We start from the raw sequence: 21,343 nt of genomic DNA, 5'->3' as shown, positions 1-21,343 counted from the left end.
TCAATGTCTGGCAAGGAATCCACAGAACTGCTGGTGACTTGTCCAAACAAGGATTTTTATTAAAGCACACGTGGTAAGGTAACGATCTGATACAGAGCAAGTTATCATGGAGTTTCTTTGTACTTCCCTGGAACTACCCCTCGGCGTGACTGTCCTCATGTACGTCCTATAACCTTCTGGGGATCACCAGATCTGCACTTATATCTGAGTGCCTTGCCACATGACCACTGTCTCGAGCCTGCTGGTTGGAGGTCGCACCACCAACTATCTACAATATTGCTTACAGGCATATCACCACAGAGGGGGGGGAAGGGTAGAATTCTGGTTACACAGGGCACACATGGAGTTGATTGGAAAGAGGAAGGTGGCGGAGGCCATCTTGGACTGACCAAGAAAAAAGGCGAGCCCGGGCATGCAGGGGCATGTCCACGAGGCTAAGTATGGCTGACCCCAGGGGAGGGGAGGGGAACAGAAAACCCCATCAGGATAGTCACCTGGAACGTGAGGGGATTGAACAGACCAGTGAAAAGGTCCAGAGTCTTCACCCATCTAAAAAGCCTGAGGGCCAACGTAGTCTTTCTTCAAGAGACCCACTTAAGAGAGGAGGACCAACTGAGTGTAAGGAAAGGCTGGGTGGGGCAGGCATAACAGGCATGCTTCGACACACGGGTGAAGGGGGTGGCCATACTATTTTTAAAAAGGATTGCCTTTACAGCGACGCACACGGTGACTGACCCAGGGCAGATGTACATTGTGATCAGCGAGGTCCTAGAAGGGGCTCCGGTGATATTAGTCAACATGTACGCCCCTAAGGGATGATGCTGAGTTCATTAAAAGCACCGTAACAGAGATCCCCGACCTCGACTCCCACTGACTGATCATGGGGAGAGACTTTAACTGCATCCAGCCCCAGATCGGGGGCTAAATCGGGAATGGGAGGGAACTAACCACCTTCATGGAGCAGATTGGGGATGGGGAGGGGTAACTCATGAAGGTTCAACCACCTGCGGGAGAAGGAGCTTTCCTTCTTCTCCCATGTCTACAAAGCCGACTCCCGAATAGTGGGAGCGTTGGTGCTTCCAGTGGCAGGCGAGGCTGAATACTCTGCAATAGCAATCAACTAACACTAGGTGGATGTGAGGGTGGAGACAGGCCGGACCCAGTGCCCCCCATGGAGGCTGGACATAGCTCTTCCCTCCGAGAAGAGCTTGTGAGAAAGAATGACCCAAGCTAGCAACAGGTATGTAACCTGCCAACAGAATGGGGCGGCCTCCCCTCCACATTCTGGGAGGCACTGAAGACAGTAATTGGGGGAAGATAATAGCACACAGGGCACTCCGGGACAGGAAGGATAGGGCTGCCAAACAGCAGCTGATCGGCTCCGTATCGGCAGTGGATCGGCTCCACAGTCCCAGCCGTGGAGCTGCTGGCGGAACGGAAATTACAGATGGAATTTGGCCTGCTCTCCACGGAGAAGGCAGTGAACCAGCTGCGCCAGACACAGGCAAACCTTTTATGAGCACGGGAACAAAGCCAGCTCCCTACTGGCTCACCAGCTGAGGAGACAGGCGGACATAAGAGATAGAAGCAAATTACTGCGGAGGCTGGAATCTGAAACCAAAGAGAAAATGCTGGAAAATCTCAGCAGACTGGCAGCATCTGTAGGGAGAGAAAAGAGCGAACATTTTGACCCTTTGTCAAAGCTAACAGAGACCATAGGTTCATTCTGCAGCAGCCATAGGTTCATCCCGGCAAAAATAGACGGCACTTGCGAAACCTGGGGAAGAGATGAAGGGTGTTGAGAGTAAGCAACATCTACGCAGACGGTAGAGTAGCAATCCTGGGGGAGCTAACGGAGAAGCTAGAGCCCCCAAAAGGGAACGAGCGGCGGTACCTGCAATAACGAGACTTCCTCTGCAAGGAGGCCGCAACGTTCTCCCAGCTACCCAGACAGACTGTTAGTGCAGGACGAATTAGGGGACGGTAAGTGCGCAGACATATATGGACGATTGTTAGAGGAGGAACTGGGCATTGAGATAAGGGGAGGACTCTGGAGTGAAGCACTGTATAGGGTGAACTCCACTTCCTCATGAGCAAGGCTGAGCCTAACGCAGCTAAAGGTGGTGCACAGGGAGCACTTGACCAGAACATGCATGAGTGGGTTCTTCCCGGAGTTGGGGGACAAGTGCAAACAGCGCCAGGGGGGTCTGGCCAACCACTCACACATGTCTGGACCTGTCCCAAGCTAAGCAGGTTCTGGACTACATTTTCCGAGGCCATGTCCAAAGTTGTGGGGTTGAGGGTAAAGCCATGGTGGTCTTGGGGGTGACGAAGCAGCCAGAACACTTTGAGGGGAGAGGGGCCGACACCCTGGCCTTCACCTCCCTGATTGCCCGACAGAGACTCCTGCTCGGATGGAGATCGGCAGCGCCACCCAAGGTTGGAGACTGGCTGACCGACCTAGCAGAATTCCTGAGGCTCAAGAAAAAGAAAGTTTGTCAGCAGGGGTCGGATGAAGGGTTCCACTACACGGTGAAGCAGTTCACCAACATCTTCCAAGGCCTGTTCGTGACCAGCAGTTAAAGGGGGAGGGAGTGAGTGGGAGAGAGGGGTGGGAGGAGGGAGGAACAACCAGAGGAGAGGGACGGGGGACGGGGGTCGGGGGGGGGGGGGGGTTCGGGGGAGGGGGAGGTGAGATAACACCCATAATGCAGGTAAAGCGGAATTTTTGCACTACACCAGGGGCACGGGTGCTCACAGACATCACTACAGAACACGGCCCTAAAAGAGGGCAAAGACTCCAGGTCAGGCTCTACCCCCTCCAGTTTGCCTCGTTCTGTGGGGCTGTACACTGGGACCACCTCGGGTTACTGCAGGGTATTTTGTAGGCTACAATGACCACCGCATCTGCCGCTACGCTGAAAACTGATCACATTGCCACTATGGTTACCCCATGTATACATTCTAATCACATTTCTTTTTAAAAAATATATTTTATTCAAGTTTTTTTGGCCAAACATAATAATACGTAGTGTTTCTTTTACACAACAATAAAGCAATATAAATAGCCGTGGCCAGTTTTAAACAAATAAATAAGTAATATATAAACAAAAACAAAAAACAAAACTAAATGGCAACTGCCTTGTCCAAAATAAATACTCTCCAAAAATACAATCCAGCAATCCAATATACAATTACGTATACCAAATACCTATACATATACAATAACCTCCCTGAGAGTCCATCCGATTCCTCCCCCCCCCCCCTCCCCCCTGGGTTGCTGCTGTTAACTACTTCTTTTCCATTCCCTCCATCTTTCTGTGAGGTAGTCGACGAACGGTTGCCACCGCCTGGTGAACCCCTGAGCCGAACCCCTTAACACGAACTTAATCCGTTCTAAATTTATGAACCCTGCCATATCGTTTATCCAGGTCTCCACCCCCGGGGGTTTGGCTTCCTTCCACATTAACAATATCCTGCGCCGGGCTACAAGGGACGCAAAGGCCAACACGTCAGCCTCTCTCGCCTCCTGCACTCTCGGCTCTTCTGCAACCCCAAACATAGCCAACCCCCAGCTTGGTTCGACCCGGACCCCCACCACCTTCGAAAGCACCTTTGCCACCCCCACCCAGAACCCCTGTAGTGCCGGACATGACCAGAACATGTGGGTGTGATTCGCTGGGCCTCTCGAGCATCTCGCACACCTATCCTCTACTCCAAAAAATTTACTAAGCCGTGCTCCAGTCATATGTGCCCTGTGTAACACCTTTCTAATCACATTTCTTGTATGTTTATACTTTCTAAAGAAGAAGCATTTTAAAAAATTGAAAACAATTTTCAACAAGATTTTATGATATTTTGTGTTTTATACTATTTCCAATCATTTTTATCATAATGTGTAAAATTTAATTAAAAACGAATCAAAGAAATATCTTCCACTTTCTGGTGTGCTGTCTGTGAGAATACTTCAGTATGATTGGCTGCTTAAACTGCTTGGTGCCAGATTAAAAGTAATGTTTGGAAAGTAGAAGCACGTGTCACTACCTTGTGGGTAGCAACCCTCGTGATCAACAGGGAGCACCATGTGAGCCATTCTTTTTCTCTGATGGTATTTATTATTTAGAGCCACAATCCCCATTGATCAAGATCCCGAACTAAATATCTACGACTGTTACAGCCAGGTTTATAGACATGCAGGGATGTTCTAGAGCAAAAAAGGGGAAAAACTACAAAGCATAAAGACTAAATGCACATTAGACTTTTAAAATAGCACTGGCCCTTAATTTCCTGCATTAGCTCTAGTTATTTGCAAGGTCATAAGTCTACACGTGTACTGTACATTCATTAAATTAAAAGTATGTTATCTGGATATTGTTAATTAATGTTAATTAATTAATTAATTAATGGATTAATGTTAATATGATTGTAATACTGAGATGGATACTCCGTTTGTGGAGACTCTATTCTCCCACCAGAGATGAATCACTTCTGACTTGCACTAATGCTGGGAGTGGCCCCAAAAAGCGATTCACTGCACCTAGCCACGCAGATTTATCCCTGGTGGGGATCGCAAGGGATTCTGTTGTCAGCCACGCTATTGGGTCATCATTTTGAGCGGGTGGCCCCATAACGAGGTCCAGCGGCTGGGCCCCCTTAGAATCATGGAATTTATAATGCAGAAGGAGGCCATTTGGCCCATCGAGCCTGCACCGGCCCTTGGAAAGAGCACCCCACTTAAGCCCACGCCTCCACCCTATCCCCGTAACCCAATAACCCCACCCAACCTTTTGGACACTAAGGAGCAATTTATCACGGCCAATCCACCTAACCTGCACATCTTTGGACTGTGGGGGGAAACCGGAGCACCCGGAGGAAACCCACGCAGACACGGGAGAATGTACAAACTCCACATTGACAGTGATCCGAGGCTGAATTGAACCCGTGGCCTGGAGCTGTGAGGCAGCAGTGCTAACCACTGTGCCGTCGTGCCGCCCCTGCCTTCGCAAGGCTTGCCCCCCCCCCACCCCACTGACAAGTAGGTATCCCCTCCCAAACACAGGAATAGTTGGGTCACCCCCCCCCCCCACACACACACACACAGAAGTCTAGCATGAAGGTAAAACCCCCCTTAACAGAGTCCCTCCCAGAGCAGAAACCACCCCCTCAAATAACAGGGAAATCCTCAACCCCTCATACCAGAGAGTCCCCCCCATAGAGAGAACCCCCCCCCCGTAGAGAACCCCCCCCCCCCCCCCCGTAGAGTGTATCCCCCCATCATAGCAGAGAACTCCTCCACCTCCCGGCAGAGAACCTCCCCCGCCCCCATCATCTGCCACCCCCATCTGGAAGCTAAAGAGCAGTACAGGCAGAAAAATTGAACCAAATCACTGCTTTTTCACTCACCTGTGCCTTACACCTGCTGCCTCAGACAGATATCTAGAAAGCAGCAGCTGTAACTTAACTGAAAGCCAAAACAACATCACTTTAAACCCCCTCAGATCCTTTGATCTACAAGGCTTTTATTAACTCCCAAGAGAAATAGTCTTTAGAAGCCTGAAATTGACAGTTTCCAGTCAGCCAGATGTCTGAATTATTTATTTTTCATCTTCCTTCACGCTTGAATGCATCTCAAGTAGCCTGCTTTGAGCATAACTACAATGTTTATAAACATCTATCTATGATTGACTGGTCATCACCACATCAAAAGCAGTAAATGCTTTCTGCGGAAACAAAGAGGAAGTGGAAGCACTTAACCTCTTGATGTATATTTTGACCCATTTGCGTTCACCCGCTGGCGTGGGGCATGAACCTCGGTGCCACTGCCAGTGGGGGACTGGAGTATCGCAAACGGAGCAGTGCCGGGCACCAATCCCATTTTTCCCACCACAGGATTCTCATCAGGAACTCGGCCACTGGGCCGGCAGCGGAGAATCCAGTCCACTCTGTTTTGTTCATGAGACTCAAGCTAAATGTGTTATAAACTATCAAGCACCATGTTTAACTATTTCATACAAAGCAGTTGTTTCACAAAATGTCCCACATTATTTCTATCAGTTTTTGGAAAATAATAATTTAGTGGAATGTGGGCATTGTCAATATTCCCATTGCTCCTTGATCCTGAATTGACTGGTTTAGAGACGTAGAAAATAGGGGAAGGAGGAGGCCATTTGGCCCTTTGAGTCTGCTCCACCAATCATTATGATCATGGCTGATCATCCAACTCAATAGCCTAATCTCGTTGTGTGTGTCGTCGTCCCCCCCCGCTGGCGAAGAGGAGAATCCCGCAGACCATGGACGGGATGCTCCGCCCCGCCGCGCCACATTTCCGCCTCACCACGCCGGCGGGATGCTCCGTTACGCCGGCCAGTCAATTGGGTTTCCCGTTGTGGGGCAACCCCACTCCGTCGGGAAGCCCCCGGGCTACCGGCAAACTGGAGCATCCCGCCAGGGGAGAATCCTGCCCCATGTTTTGGCCTCAACAACTTCCTGTGGTAATGAATTCCACAGGCCGACCACTCTTCGGGTGAAGACATTTCTCCTCATCTCTGTCCCAAATGGTTTACCCCGTATCCTCAGACTGTGACTCCGGGTTCTGGACACCCCCACCATCGGGAACATAGTCGTTGAACTTACCCTGTCCAGTCCTGTTAGAATTTTAATGGGTTTCTATGAGATCCTATCTAATTCGTCTGAACTCCAGTGAATACAATCTTAACCGACTCAATCTCTCCTCATACGTCCCTGCTGCCACCCCAGGAATCAGTCTGGTAAACCTTCGCCCCACACCCTGTAGAACAAGAACATCCTTCCTCAGATAAAGCTTTCCCCTGGCTGTTCCAGTTTCCTCTCACAGTCCAAATGGATTGGCCATGCTAACTTGTCCCTCAGTGTCCAGGGATGTGTAGGTTAGGTGAAGGGGTCATAGGAATAGGACAGGGTGGAGTGCTCTTTCAGAGAAAGTCGGTGTAGACCCGATGGGTCAATGCACTGGAGGCATTCTGTGGTGCTGTGGTTCTATGATTAAGGTTTATCTTCCCATGTCCTTTCTCAAGGGAGAACCTGGGTAGCAACTATTCCAAATTTTGGAGGGGGCGCGGGGTGCGAGGGTGTCAAAATAATGTGTGATGATTCCGTGGACCTCTCAAGCCTGGTGTATTTGCTCTTTCATCCACGCTTGCCAGGAATCTGCGCCCGCCCTGGAAAATCACACTGTGCCGAAAATTGATGAGTCACACCCGAGCAACTCATTCATTGTGTCGCTTTTCACAAACTGTGCAGCAGCCAGTTACTATCCAAATAAACACAGGGTGGAAAATCTGGGCTGGGAGAAAAAGCAGCCAAAAAAAGACTGACTCCCACCTGGCAGCAATTAATCAAACTACTTACTGACACCTGGGAGAAAATAAGCCCTCACTGTGTTTGACTTACTCAAAAAATGTGAAGTTCCAGTGACAACTGTAGCAAGGGCCAGGATCTCATCGGGTTGCTGGTAATGGTGTCAAGAGCCTGACAAATGGACCAGAAGAAATTGTGCTGGTGTAATTATAATCAGAGTGCAGACTTCCCACAACCAGGTGATCCACCGACCAGGCAAGTGAAGATTAACTTTGTATCCATGTTGCAGATGATGACATTGATGTAGCATCAATGACCACGCGATGAATGGTGAACTATTGAGGCTTTATTGCGCTAGATGTTAAGCCTCCTGCAGCTGGAACCAGAATGGGGGCAGCACAGGAGAGCGTACACTTTTATACAGAGCCTGCTGGGTGGAGCCAGCAGGCCGGGATTTACCGTAATAACTGGAGTACAATGGCAGTGTACCATATTACATGCAATGTATGAAAATGAATGAAATGAAAATCATTTATTGTCACAAGTAGGCTTCAAATGAAGTTACTGTGAAAAGCCCCTAGTTGCCACATTCCGGCACCTGTTCAGGGAGGCTGTTACGGGAATTGAACCATGCTGCTGGCCTGCCTTGGTCTGCTTTCAAAGCCAGCGATTTAGCCCTGTGCTAAACAGCCCCTGCATGTATGTTCAGTGGTTTACCACAGACATTATAAAGCAGCGAGATGCATGGGTAGGACAAAGGGGCGTTGAAGGTTCCCCAGCTCCAGACCTCCATCCCTGCCCCTCTATCACTCTCTCCTTCTTTAAGATGCATCTTAAAAGCTACCTCTTTGGCCAAGGTTATGCTCAGCTAATGCCCTGATGTCTCCTTTTTTTGTGCGGTGTTAAATTTACACTCCTGCTAAAGGTGCTACATAAACGCAGGTTGTTGCTGTCACTGGTGCTTTGTGTGGGAATCTTGGATTAACACAGACAATTGCAGTGCAGCAGCTGCGGTTGTTATCAGCATCGTGCAGCAACAAAGCAGAGAAAGAGGCTATTTGGCCCCTCGTGCCTGTACCAGCTTTGTAATAGAGCTGCCCCAATTAGTCCCACTCTCCTGCCCTCTCCCATTGCCCTCGACGTGCTTTTCTTTCACAGTATGTATCCAATTCACTTCTTGAAAATAATTCTCGAGTCTGCTCCCCTCATTCTTTCAGGGAGCGTATTCTGGGTGGCAGCAGTTCACTGCGTTCAAAATATTCTCATTCCCCTAAACTCTTGGTTTTCCTTGCTTGGGAACCACTGTCTTCATTCATTTGGTCAATTTTATTGCTTTGCTGGTGAAAGCTTCTCTCCCACTCCTCCTCCCACTTCATCAATCCCACCCAATTAGAGACAGGGGCAATGATGAGAATATTCCGTTTGCTAGTCCCCGTCAGCCTGCTTTAAACAATCTGATGTGGCAGCTCTTTCGTTATGCGGATTTAGAACACATTCTACCATGGTGCACAGTGGTTAGCACTGCTGCCTCACAGCGCCAGGGTCCCGGGTTCAATTCCAGCCTCGGGTGACTGTGTGGAGTTTGCGCTTTCTCCCCGTGTCTGCGTGGGCTTCCTCCGGGTGCTCCGGTTTCCTCCCGCAGTCCAAAGATGTGCAGGTTAGGTGGATTGGCCTTGCGAAATTGCCCCTCAGTGTCCAAATGTTCGGTGGAGATACAGGGATAGCGTAGAGGATTGGGCCTAGGTAGGATGTTCTTTCAGAGGGGTAGTGCAGACTCGATGGGCCGAAAGGCCTCCTTCTATACTGTAGGGATTCTATGATTCTCTGTTGACCAGTGCTTTTTGTCCCTGTGTAGTGCACAGAGAGTTTGAGCATGCAACTTTGCTGTTGAACTAGCAATATAATGTTGGTGTGAAAATTGATTGGTTTTTCAACCATATAGAAGCTGACAGCTGTTAAATGTCATTTCCCATTATCCATATTAAACTCATCGATGCTTCCTATGAAAAATTATACATTATATAATAAAATAAATAATATATAAATCATTTATACCCATCCATAAAAATTAAACAGGCTGGGCTCCTTCCTCGAGAAAGGCCAAGAGGTCTTGTGATAGTACCTTTTAAGGCTGTGAAGGGGTTTAAAGGGTGGATGTAAAGAAGGCATGTCCACTTGTCGGGGAAATCAAACCAGGAGCCATAAATATAAGATAGTCACAAACGGATCAATCAAATTCACGACAAACCCAAAAAATAGCTAATGAGCGGGATCCTGCACCACACAGAATAGTTAATATAGGACTTAGGAGGTCAGCACGGTGGCGCAGTGGTTAGCACTGCTGTCTCACGGTGCCGAGGTCCCAGGTTCGATCCGGGCTCTGGGTCACTGCAAGAATAATAATAGGCCGAATAAAATCAAAGAATAGTTGTGGCACAGAAGGAGGCCATTCAGCCCATCACGTACATGCTGGTTGTCTGCAAGAGCAAATCAGCTAGTCCCACTCCCTGCCTTTTTCCTGTAGCTCTGTGAATTTGGTGTGCGATCCAATGGCCACGCTACGCCAGAAAAGCAGCTCGCCGTGGCGCGCCGTTGAAAGCTGAGGGATCCCGCTCCCTGCTTCTACCCAGCTCGTAACGTCTCGCGAGATTCAATGCAATCTCTCGAGACCATGCGATGTGAATCCCACCCACAATGACTTAATATGATTCTCCTGCCTTTTCCCTGTACCCCTCACATTGTTTCTGTTCGAGTAATCATCTAACGCCCTTTTGAATACCTCAGTTGAACCTGCCTCCACCACACCCCCAGACTGAGCGTTCCAGACCCCAACCATTCGCCGGGTGAAAATGTTTTTCTTGCATTCGCTTTTGCAAATCACCTTAAATCTGTGCCCTCTCGTTCTTGATCCTTTTGTGAGGATGAACAGTCCCCCCCCCCCCCCCACCCCCGTCTACTCTGTCCAGCCCCCTCATGATTTTGAACATCTCTATCAAATCTCCTCTTAGCCTTCTTCTCTCCAAGGAGAACAGTCCCAACCTCTCCAATCCACCATAGAAAGAATCCTATCGGGCAGCATCCTATCGGGCTGCATCACAGCCTGGTATGGCAACTGCTCGGCCCAGGACCGCAAGAAACTTCAGAGAGTCGTGAACACCGCCCAGTCCATCACGCGAACCCGCCTCCCATCCATTGACTCCATCTACACCTCCCGCTGCCGGGGGAAAGTGGGCAGCATAATCAAAGATCCCTCCCACCCGGCTTACTCATTCTTCCAACTTCTTCCATCGGGCAGGAGATACAGAAGTCTGAGAACACGCACGAACAGACTCAAAAACAGCTTTTTCCCCACTGTTACCAGACTCCTAAATGATCCTCTTATGGACTGACCTCTGTAGCCAGTTAAAATGGCTAACTCCCGATTTAGAATGGCTAACCCCGATTTGAAATGGCGAACGGAAAAGGCTGATGGGAAAATCAGCCAACAGGACTAAAACAAGCAAGCTGCAGGTAAAACTGTGCATTTGTCTCTGTGAAGGCCGGACAAGATCGATACCTGTAGCCATCAGCACAACAAAACACCAGCCATCTGAATATTAATGAGCAATCCCCAGGAACAATGTGCAACAATTTAGACACACAAAGACAACCCAGACTTTTCGGTGCCAACAGGAGCCGACACAAAGGGAGGTGAACAATCACCCCAAGACCGCCCATCGATCAAGGAATCGCTCCAGCACTGGAGAATATCGAACCAAGTGATTGGGACCAAGTCCAATCACTTGGAACCAGGTACAGGGTCCGCCCCGAAAGGCGGGAAGCCCCTGGGGACTATAAGAATAGAGTCCAAGTTCAAATTGACCCTTCTGCTACCCCTTCTGCAACCCCTTCTGCCTCCTGCACCCTTCCGCTGACCTTCTGCAACAGCCGCTCAAATTGTAAGTCTTACTTCAATGCTCGGTACGAGATAGCCGCTCCTAGCTATCGATCTGTACCAGCTTCGAATCCCGCAGGCTCAGAACCCAAACGAAAGGCCATTCGTTTCCCTGACCTGGTGGGCCATTTCCAAGTTAAGTATTGGCCTGTTAGTTGTAGGAAGTAGCTTAGACGTAGAATTTATGCATGAGTATTGATTACTGTATATAATAAATGTGCGTTGATTTAACTCTTACTAAGCGGTGTGTTGGATTATTGATCATTACTCAGACTTGAACCACGTATCAGAAAGATACCTGGCGACTCGAGCAAAGGTGATAAAACAGAGCAATTAAACTAAGGCTAAAGTTAACAGCAACACCTCATTAACACTACACCTTGTATGCTTTATCCAATGCCAGTGCTTATGTAGTTACACTGTATATGTTGTGTTGCCCTATTATGTATTTTCTTTTCTTCCCTTTTCTTCCCATGTACTTAATGATCTGTTGAGCTGCTCACAGAAAAATACTTTTCACTGTACCTCGGTACACGTGACAATAAACAATCCAATCCAATCCAATCAAACCTCATAAATGAAGTTTCTCACCCCGGAATCATTCTCGTAAACCTCTTCTGCAATCTCTCCAATGTGTTTGCATCCTTCCAATAGTGTGGTGCCCAGAACTGCACACAATACTTATGCTGAGGTCCAATTAGTGTCTTGTATAAGTTCAGCATTACCTCCTTGCTCGGGTACTCTATGCCCCTATTAATAAAGCCCAAAATACTATATGCTTTATTAACTGCTCTCTTCACCTGTCCTACCACCCTCAGTGATCTATGCACATGTGTACCCAGGCCCCTCTGCTCCTGCACACCTTTTAAAATGTCACCCTTTATTTTATATTGTCTTTCCATGTTCTTCCAGCCAAAATGCATCACTTCCCACTTCTCCGCATTGAACTTCATCTGCCACCTCTCTGCCCATTCCACTATGTCCTTTTGAGGTACTACACTGTCCTCTTCACAGTTTACAATACTTCCAAGTTGTGTATCATTCGCAAATCTTTAAACGGTCCCCTGTACACTAAGATCTAGATCAGTAATATGTTAGGATCCTGGATGAGAAAAACAATGAGCAATTTCTAAAACTGTGAGAAATGGAAACTTCGCCCCGGGAGTGATAACACTGACCAGTAGGTATATTTTATGTTAAAATAAACATTAATTTAAACACATAATCAATCATATTAGCAATAAAGTATCAGATTTATAGTGAACAGTTCAAACAACTCTTAAGGGGCTGTTTAGCACAGGGCTAAATCGCTGGCTTTGAAAGCAGGCCAAGGCAGGCCAGCAGCACGGTTCAATTCCTGTAACAGCCTCACTGGAATGTGGCGACTAGGGGCTTTTCACAGTAACTTCATTTGAAGCCTACTTGTGACAATAAGCAATTTTCATTTCTTTTTCATTTTTCAAATAAAAGGCAAGAAACTTTAACTTACTCCCTATACCTGCAACTATATATATATACCAATTAAGCAAACCAATATAGTTCAAAACCACTTATAAATAAATAACAATCTGGTTTACTTGCTTTTCTCTGTGCAAAGGTCTTGCACAGAACTTTCCAGGAGCCAGCTGAAGCCCTGTCTGGTCAGACTAAAATCCAATGGCAAAGTGCAAAACTTCAGACAGACCTGGCTCCACCCCTTAATTACATCATAAGGTATTCTTCGGTCTCCTCCCACTAAGATGTCCATGACCTGTTTATCCAGGCTATGCACCATCCCTCATAAATTAGCTACACCCTAGGGATCCTCCAAAATCAAAACAATGTTCCATTCCCATTTGTTTGTAAACAGATAAAACCAACGATGACCTCACACTTACAACCCCTCAATTACAGCTTTAGCAGATATACTGCCTGTATGTATCTAAAACCAGGGGTTTTAATAACATTACTGCAACAGATATAAAATATAATATTTAACAATTTCCTACATTCATCACAAATATATATCAGGAAAGGCAGGAGTCCAAATACTGACCCTTGGAGAACAACACTACAAACTTTCCTCCAGCCTGAAAAATATCCATTGACCATTACTTTCTGCTTCTTATTATGTAGATAATTTTGTATCCATGTCGCTGTTGTCCCATTTAATCCATGAGCTACAACATTTTTCACAAGTCTGTTGTGTGGCACAGTGGTATTAGATACCTTCTGAAAGTCCAAGTACACCACATCAACAGCATTACCCTCATTGGCCCTTTCTGTTACCTCCTCAAAAAACTCCAGCAAGTTAGGTAAACACGATCTCCTCTTACAAATTAGGGGGAGGCAGTGGTGCAGAGGTATTGTCGCTAAACTAGTAATCCATGCATCCAGAGTCATGCTCTGGGGACCCGGGTTCGAATCCCGCCATGGCAGATGGTGAAATTTGAATTCAAAAAAAACATTGTCCAATGTGGTGAAAACACCATCTGGTTCACTAATGTCCTTTAGGGAAGGAAATCTGTTGTCCTCACCTGGTCTGGCCTACATGTGACTCCAAACCCACAGCAATGTGGTTGACTCTTAAATGCTCTCAGGGATGGGCATTAAATGTTGGCCCGGCCACATCCCATGAAAGAATTTTTAAAAAATCATTCTGGCTCTCACGTGTATCACTGTTATCATGTGGAGGTCCCATAAGCATTCCGCGTGGAAGAAAAATAGGCATCACTGTTTAGTGTCCCAACTGGAAGACGGGTGGGGGGGGGGGTGCACTTGACATAACTGAAATATAAGATGCAACCTGTGAGCCTGAACCACCACAGGGCACTGAAGATAATGGACGAATTGTGTCACTGGTCTCTGTCTCTGTTTCTTCAAAGTCTAGCAAAACAAAACATTGACTTTTTGACAGGTTCAAAAGCAATGAGTCCTTCCTTTCATGGTTAGGCGAACAGATTATCCTGATGAAGCCCATCTGGACTTCATGCATAACATGCAGAGAGATTACCTTCGTACTTGTTGCCAACATCCCAGCCCAAATTTTACAATTGCTGGCTTGTTAGTACGATGGATCTAGAGCTGCTGTTAACTGAATCTTTCCCCTTTTTAATGAGTAAAATATGGCAAAGAGTCCTGGACAATTAGTAATCATTATACTTATCAAAGCTGCTTAAATCTCCATGCCTCAGCAAAAACCCATGATTGGACTCAAGCATTTAGTAAGCAAGCTCCAGGCCCTTATTTCATCCTGTCCAAATGGCCTTTGCAAATTCTACCAAGCTAATTTGTTGCTACATATTTCCTGTTTAGTTTTGTCCACTGAAGATTATTGAACTCTTCAAGGAATGCTTCAGAATCGACTAACGCCAGTAAGAATTTGACTTATCTTGCTTTGCTGTACTGTAATTAATTTTCATTTGATTGAATTCCAACAAAACCACCGCTCCCGCTTCTTGCAATTACAACTTTGAGCAACATTTACTTCAATTGAAAGACAAATGGCTTTTTTTGGCCTTCGTCAAGAATGCACCAACAGGCAATCAACAAGAAAAATTGATTCGTTCGAACTGTATTGAACATTAGTTAATGCTTCAATTAGATCTTTCACAGAACACCTGGCCACAACTCTTTCTGGAGCTCCTGGATCCGCAGTCACTTTGAAAGTTCGTGAACAGGGTCTCTCAACCTGAGTGGAGCCCCCAACGGTTCCAGGCCAGGCTGCCCTGTACAATTTGAGTTTCGTGTTGTTTCCAGCTGGTCCAAGTGAGTAAGTGAGTGTGTGTGAGAGAGAGAGAGAGATGAGAGTGGGTCAGTTTGTGTGAGCATGAGAGTTGAGAGTGAGTAAGTGAGTGAGTGTGTGAGAGAGATGAGAGTGGGTCAGTGTGTGTGTACGTGAGAGTTGAGAGTGAGTAAGTGAGTGAGTGTGTGAGAGAGATGAGAGTGGGTCAGTGTGTGTGTGTCAGTGAGAGATGAGAGTGAGTGAGTGTGAGAGAGATGAGAGTGGGTCAGTGTGTGTGTGCGTGAGAGTTGACAGTGAGTAAGTGAGTGTGAGTGCATGTGTGTGTGAGAGAGATGGGAGTGGGTCAGTGTGTGTGTCAGTGAGAGTTGAGAGTGAGTAAGTGAGTGTGAATGTGAGAGAGATGAGAGTGGGTCAGTGTGTGTGTGTCAGTGAGAGATGAGAGTGAGTGAGTGTGAGTGTGAGTGTGAGAGAGATGAGAATGGGTAAGTTGTGTGTGTCAGTGAGAGATGAGAGTGAGCCAGTGTCCCCCACAACACAAAGATGTGCAGGGTAGGTGCATTGGCCACGCTAAATTGCCCCTAAATTGGACAAAATTGGGTACTCTAAATTTATTTTTAAAAATAGAGTGTGTCAGTGTGTGTGCAAGAGATGTGAGTGTGTCAGAGTTTGTGTGTCATTGAGAGATGAGTGAGTAAGTGAGTGTGCGAGAGATGTGAGTGTGTCAGTGTTTGTGTGTCATTGAGAGATGAGTGAGTAAGTGAGTGTGCGAGATATGTGAGTGTGTCAGTGTTTGTGTGTCATTGAGAGATGAGTGAGTAAGTGAGTGTGCAAGAGATGTGAGTGTGTCAGTGTTTGTGTGTCATTGAGAGATGAGTGAGTAAGTGAGTGTGCGAGAGATGTGAGTGTGTCAGTGTTTGTGTGTCATTGAGAGATGAGTGAGTAAGTGAGTGTGCGAGAGATGTGAGTGTGTCAGTGTTTGTGTGTCATTGAGAGATGAGTGAGTAAGTGAGTGTGTGAGAGATGTGAGTGTGTCAGTGTCTGTGTGTCATTGAGAGATGAGTGAGTAAGTGAGTGTGCGAGAGATGTGAGTGTGTCAGTGTTTGTGTGTCATTGAGAGATGAGTGAGTAAGTGAGTGTGCGAGAGATGTGAGTGTGTCAGTGTTTGTGTGCCATTGAGAGATGAGTGAGTAAGTGAGTGTGTGAGAGATGTGAGTGTGTCAGTGTTTGTGTGTCATTGAGAGATGAGTGAGTAAGTGAGTGTGTGAGAGATGCGTGTGTCAGTGTTTGTGTGTCATTGAGAGATGAGTGAGTAAGTGAGTGTGCGAGAGATGTGAGTGTGTCAGTGTTTGTGTGTCATTGAGAGATGAGTGAGTAAGTGAGTGTGCGAGAGATGTGAGTGTGTCAGTGTTTGTGTGTCATTGAGAGATGAGTGAGTAAGTGAGTGTGTGAGAGATGTGAGTGTGTCAGTGTTTGTGTGTCATTGAGAGATGAGTGAGTAAGTGAGTGTGCGAGGGATGTGAGTGTGTCAGTGTTTGTGTGTCATTGAGAGATGAGTGAGTAAGTGAGTGTGCGAGAGATGTGAGTGTGTCAGTGTTTGTGTGTCATTGAGAGATGAGTGAGTAAGTGAGTGTGTGAGAGATGTGAGTGTGTCAGTGTTTGTGTGTCATTGAGAGATGAGTGAGTAAGTGAGTGTGTGAGAGATTTGAGTGTGTCAGTGTTTGTGTGTCATTGAGAGATGAGTGAGTAAGTGAGTGTGCGAGAGATGTGAGTGTGTCAGTGTTTGTGTGTCATTGAGAGATGAGTGTGTCAGTGTTTGTGTGTCATTGAGAGATGAGTGTGTAAGTGAGTGTGCGAGAGATGTGAGTGTGTCAGTGTTTGTGTGTCATTGAGAGATGAGTGAGTAAGTGAGTGTGCGAGAGATGTGAGTGAGCAATTCAGCTCCAGCAGGAACACATAGCGCGGGATTCTCAGTTGCCCGACACCCATTTCACAATCGGCGATCGGGCGGAGAATCCCTTCTGACGGCCGAATGGGGGGCGACGCTGGCTTGGCGCTGGTTTTCTAGTCTCCGCCCCCTCTGAAATGACTTCATCTCGTTGCGCGCCACATGCCATTGGAATGGCGTTAGCCCCTCATCAGAAGGCTCATTCAGGGCAGCACGGTAGCATTGTGGATAGCACAAATGCTTCACAGCTCCAGAGTCCCAGGTTCGATTCCGGCTTGGGTCACTGTCTGTGCGGAGTCTGCACATCCTCCCTGTGTGTGCGTGGGTTTCCTCCGGGTGCTCCAGTTTCCTCCCACAGTCCAAAGATGTGCGGGTTAGGTGGATTGGCCATGATAAATTGCCCATAGTGTCCAAAATTGCCCTTAGTGTTGGGTGGGGTTACTGGGTTATGGGGATAGGGTGGAGGTGTTGACCTTGGGTAGGGTGCTCTTTCCAAGAGCCAGTGCAGACTCGATAGGCCGAATGGCCTCCTTCTGCACTGTAAATTCTATGAAATTCTATGAAATTCTATGAAAGGCTCTCCCCGATGCTCTGCCCCCAATGGGCTGAGTTCCCGACCGCCCGGTTAAAGTGTGGTCTGAGCGCTCGGGAACTTGCCGCAACAGTCAACCGGGAGCCGTGCTCCCGGCCGGTGGGGGGAATGTCCGCGAGGGCTGGGGGGACTGGTGGGGGTGGTCAGGGATTGTCCTGTGGGGCAGTATTTGGCAGGTCAGGTCCGCGGATGGCCGGCGCTATGTTGTACGGGGCGACCGCTGCAGGTCGCCGCCGTTCTCATGCGCGGCCACGGACCCAACCATTCTCCGGCCGTTTAAACCGCGGAAGCTGGGAGTTTTACCCGGTGCCGCAGCTAGCCCCTCACAGGTCCAGGAATCGGTGAGGCTTCGGCGCTGATTTTGCCGTGGTAAAATGCCCCAGTTCCCACTCCGGCGTCGGCACTTAGCCGCAGAATCGGAGAATCCAGCCCTTGGTCTCCGAAACGGAGAATCCCGCCCATGATATTTAGTTGGAGCTCATATCATGTAAATAGGTTATTTTGTTTTGTGATCAGTAACCCCCACATTCTGTCATTAATAACCCTGGTAGCAAGGTCACCTCAGTTCTCAGAAAGGTTAATTGATTTAGTTCATACACTGATGTTTGAAAGTTCTGACAGAACCCCTTGCGGGTTTGCATAACTGTACGATAATATATGAATGAATGCTGATGCTAATTGCAAAGGATAATTTGCAATGGCATATTGTCACAGGTAAAGTGAGGAAATATATTCAAGGCCAGGAAAGTCAACTGGCAGGGACACCTGTGTTTCAAATATAACTAATGTCTTCAGTGAGTTAAGAAAAAGTCATTTGCAAAGAGACTTATAAAAATGTAGAAAATAGAAACATAGACATTGGAGCAGGAGGAAGCCATTCAGCCCTTTGAGCCCACTCCGCCATACATTCTGGTCATAGCTGATCACCCAAATCCAAAGCCTGATCCTGCGCCTTGAATTATAATTAAACTCAGAAAAATTCTGAATAATTATTCATTCAATTAGCTCTATCTTTAAATATATCCCCTCCCTTCATTTTATAAATATGTAGTTAATATGTCCCCCTCCCTTAATTTTCACTCCCAGGTAACCTCTTGCATCCCTTTCCCCTTTCAGACTGCGCACGGTCCAGGTCATGATGTAAGGGGTTTATGTGGGTACAGCAAAATGCAATAAACTACAATTTACAGTCTGGATGGACCATTAAGCTGGTTACCCCCTCAATGAGCTGTTGCATATTTGCAGTACAGTATTGCATGGTTTGTGAATGTATTTATAAAGTTCCAGTCTAGCACAGGGCTAAATCGCTGGCTTTCAAGGCAGGCCAGCAGCACGGTTTGATTCCCGTAACAGCCTCCCCGAACAGGCGCCGGAATGTGGCGACTAGGGGCTTTTCACAGTAACTTCATTTGAAGCCTACTTGTGACAATAAGCAATTTTCATTTTTCATGAATGCACCCTTAAGCACCTTGCTGGTTTAAAAAAATTTGTTCATGCGACATGGGCATCGCAGGCTGTGCCAGCATTTATTGCCCATCCCTAATTGCCCTTGAGGGGGCAGTTAAGAGTCCACCACGTTGCTGTGGGTCTGAAGCCTCATATAGGCCAGACCAGGTAAGGACAGCAGATTTCCTTCCCTAAAGGACATTAGTGAACCAGATGGGTTTTTACGACAATTGGCAAAGGTTTCGTGGTTATTTTTGGAATTTTAGTTCCAGATTTTTTTTATTGAATTCTAATTTCACCATCTGCAGCGACGGGATTTGACCCAGATCATTGCCCGGGGTTTCCGATTTACTAGTCCCGTGACAATACCACTACGCCACCGCCTCCCCGCTGTTATCGTGTTGTGTTTCATTAGTTATAAAAACAATGCCTCACAGCGCCATAAACCCAGGTTCAATTCTGGCCTTGGAGTTTGTACGTTCTCCCAGCGTCAGTGTGGGTTTCCTCCGGGTGCTCCGGTTTCCTCCCACAGTCTAGAAATGTGCAGGTTAGGTGGATTGGCCATGCTAAATTGCCCCTTAGTGTCCGGGTTACGGTACGGGGATAAGATGGGGTGGGTGGGGTAGTGGGCCTGGGTGGAGGATGGTCGATGCTGCTATAGGGTTCCTTCTGCACTATAGGGTTCTATAAGTCGATGAGAAAATGGCAAATCAGGAAAGAAGCTCTCCCCAAAAAATCCGATCGCATTTTATTTTAAAATTTAATTACTCAAAAGACTTTTAATGCTAGTGTCATAATATACACCAGTATATCATGGTGCAGACACACACTGATGGACACCTTGGACACCACAAAGATTGCTCTTCTCCGACGAGACGAAGTTCAAGACGGTTCTCCTCAAATCTGACACTCTCTGCAGCGTAGAGGTGAATGAATGTTTTGAACGCTATGTGTTCCAGCAGCGTTTGCAGGGTAAGGACGAACCTTTCCAATCCTTTTTAACGCACTTCCGCGTCCTTGCGCAACCTTGCAGCTACGGGCCCACCTCCGACTCCATGATACGTGACCAGATCGTTTTTGTTATTCAGTCGGACCCCCTACGTCAGCAGCTCCTCAAAGTAAAGCAACTCACCCTAGCGACCGCCATCACGACCTGTGTCCTACATGAAAATGCCACCAGTCGGTACTCCCATATACAAGCGGCTGAAACGGCGCGGCAAGATCCCCACGAGGCGGAATGGTCCAAGTGATTGAGCACCTCCAGGGCCTCAGCCTGGATGAGGACGGCCATTTCGCACACGTTTCGCGGACTCCCGCGCTTGTACGCACCAAACGAGGGGACGGCGACATGGAGGAACGTAATGCGAAGTCGCGCACCACGCAGGACCGCACCGGGCATGCGCGGTGGCGCAGCGAACGTGCTGACGTCACGACGTGCGGCAACTGTGGCTCCGCCCATTTAAAGCGGCAATGCCCCGCAAAATCTCGACAATGCCTACTATGTGGAAGACTTGGCCACTATGCTGCCTGCTGTCGAGCAGCTCAGCCTTCCAATTCATATCGCTTCAGCCAGCCTCGCAGGAATGTTCGGGCAATTCAACCCACGGTCACCGAGTCCGATTCTGACCTCCCACACAGCAGTGACACCGAGGACCCGAAGGCGCCTTTTCAAGTCGGTGTTGCAACAAAAAACAGGCTGTCCCCGAAGCAAAGACACCAGCCACTGTCGGTATACAGCATCGATCCAGACGATGAGTGGTGTGCCACCCTGACGGTCAACCAGTCCCAAATACGATTCCTGGACACTGGTGCCTCCGCCAATCTCATGGTGTGGTCTGCTTTCCAAAGCCTTTGTGTCAAACCAACTATTCTCCCATCGGCCTGCCAGCTATTGGACTACAATGGCAACATCATTCCTACTACCGGCTCATGCCAACTCGAAGTGACGCACAAGTCACGAAAAGCCATCCTTCCTTTCGAGATCGTGGGCTCCTCGAAGGACTCTCTGCTTGGCGCACATGCGTGCAAATTGCTAAACCCTGTTCAAAGAGTTCACTCTCTCTCTCCTGATGACAAGTCTGCCTTCCAGGATGCTGACTTCAGAGCGCAACTCAATGCCATCATCGACCAGCACCGCGACGTCTTCGAAGGCATGGGCATGCTCCCATATACGTACAAGATCATACTCAAACAGAACGCCACGCATGTGGTGCATGCACCTCACAGAGTCCCAGCACTCAAGCAGCAGCTGCAGGACCTCCAAGACCAAGGAGTGCTCTCCAGAGTGACGGGACCAACCGACTGGGTCAGTTCCATGGTGTGCATAAAGAAGCCTTCCGGCGAGCTCAGAATCTGCATTGATCCAAA

Source organism: Scyliorhinus torazame, chromosome 16, assembly GCF_047496885.1.
Source record: "Scyliorhinus torazame isolate Kashiwa2021f chromosome 16, sScyTor2.1, whole genome shotgun sequence".
Lineage (NCBI taxonomy): Eukaryota > Metazoa > Chordata > Chondrichthyes > Carcharhiniformes > Scyliorhinidae > Scyliorhinus > Scyliorhinus torazame.
The sequence above is the reverse complement of the archived record's forward strand: the minus strand, read 5'-3'. Positions refer to the sequence as shown.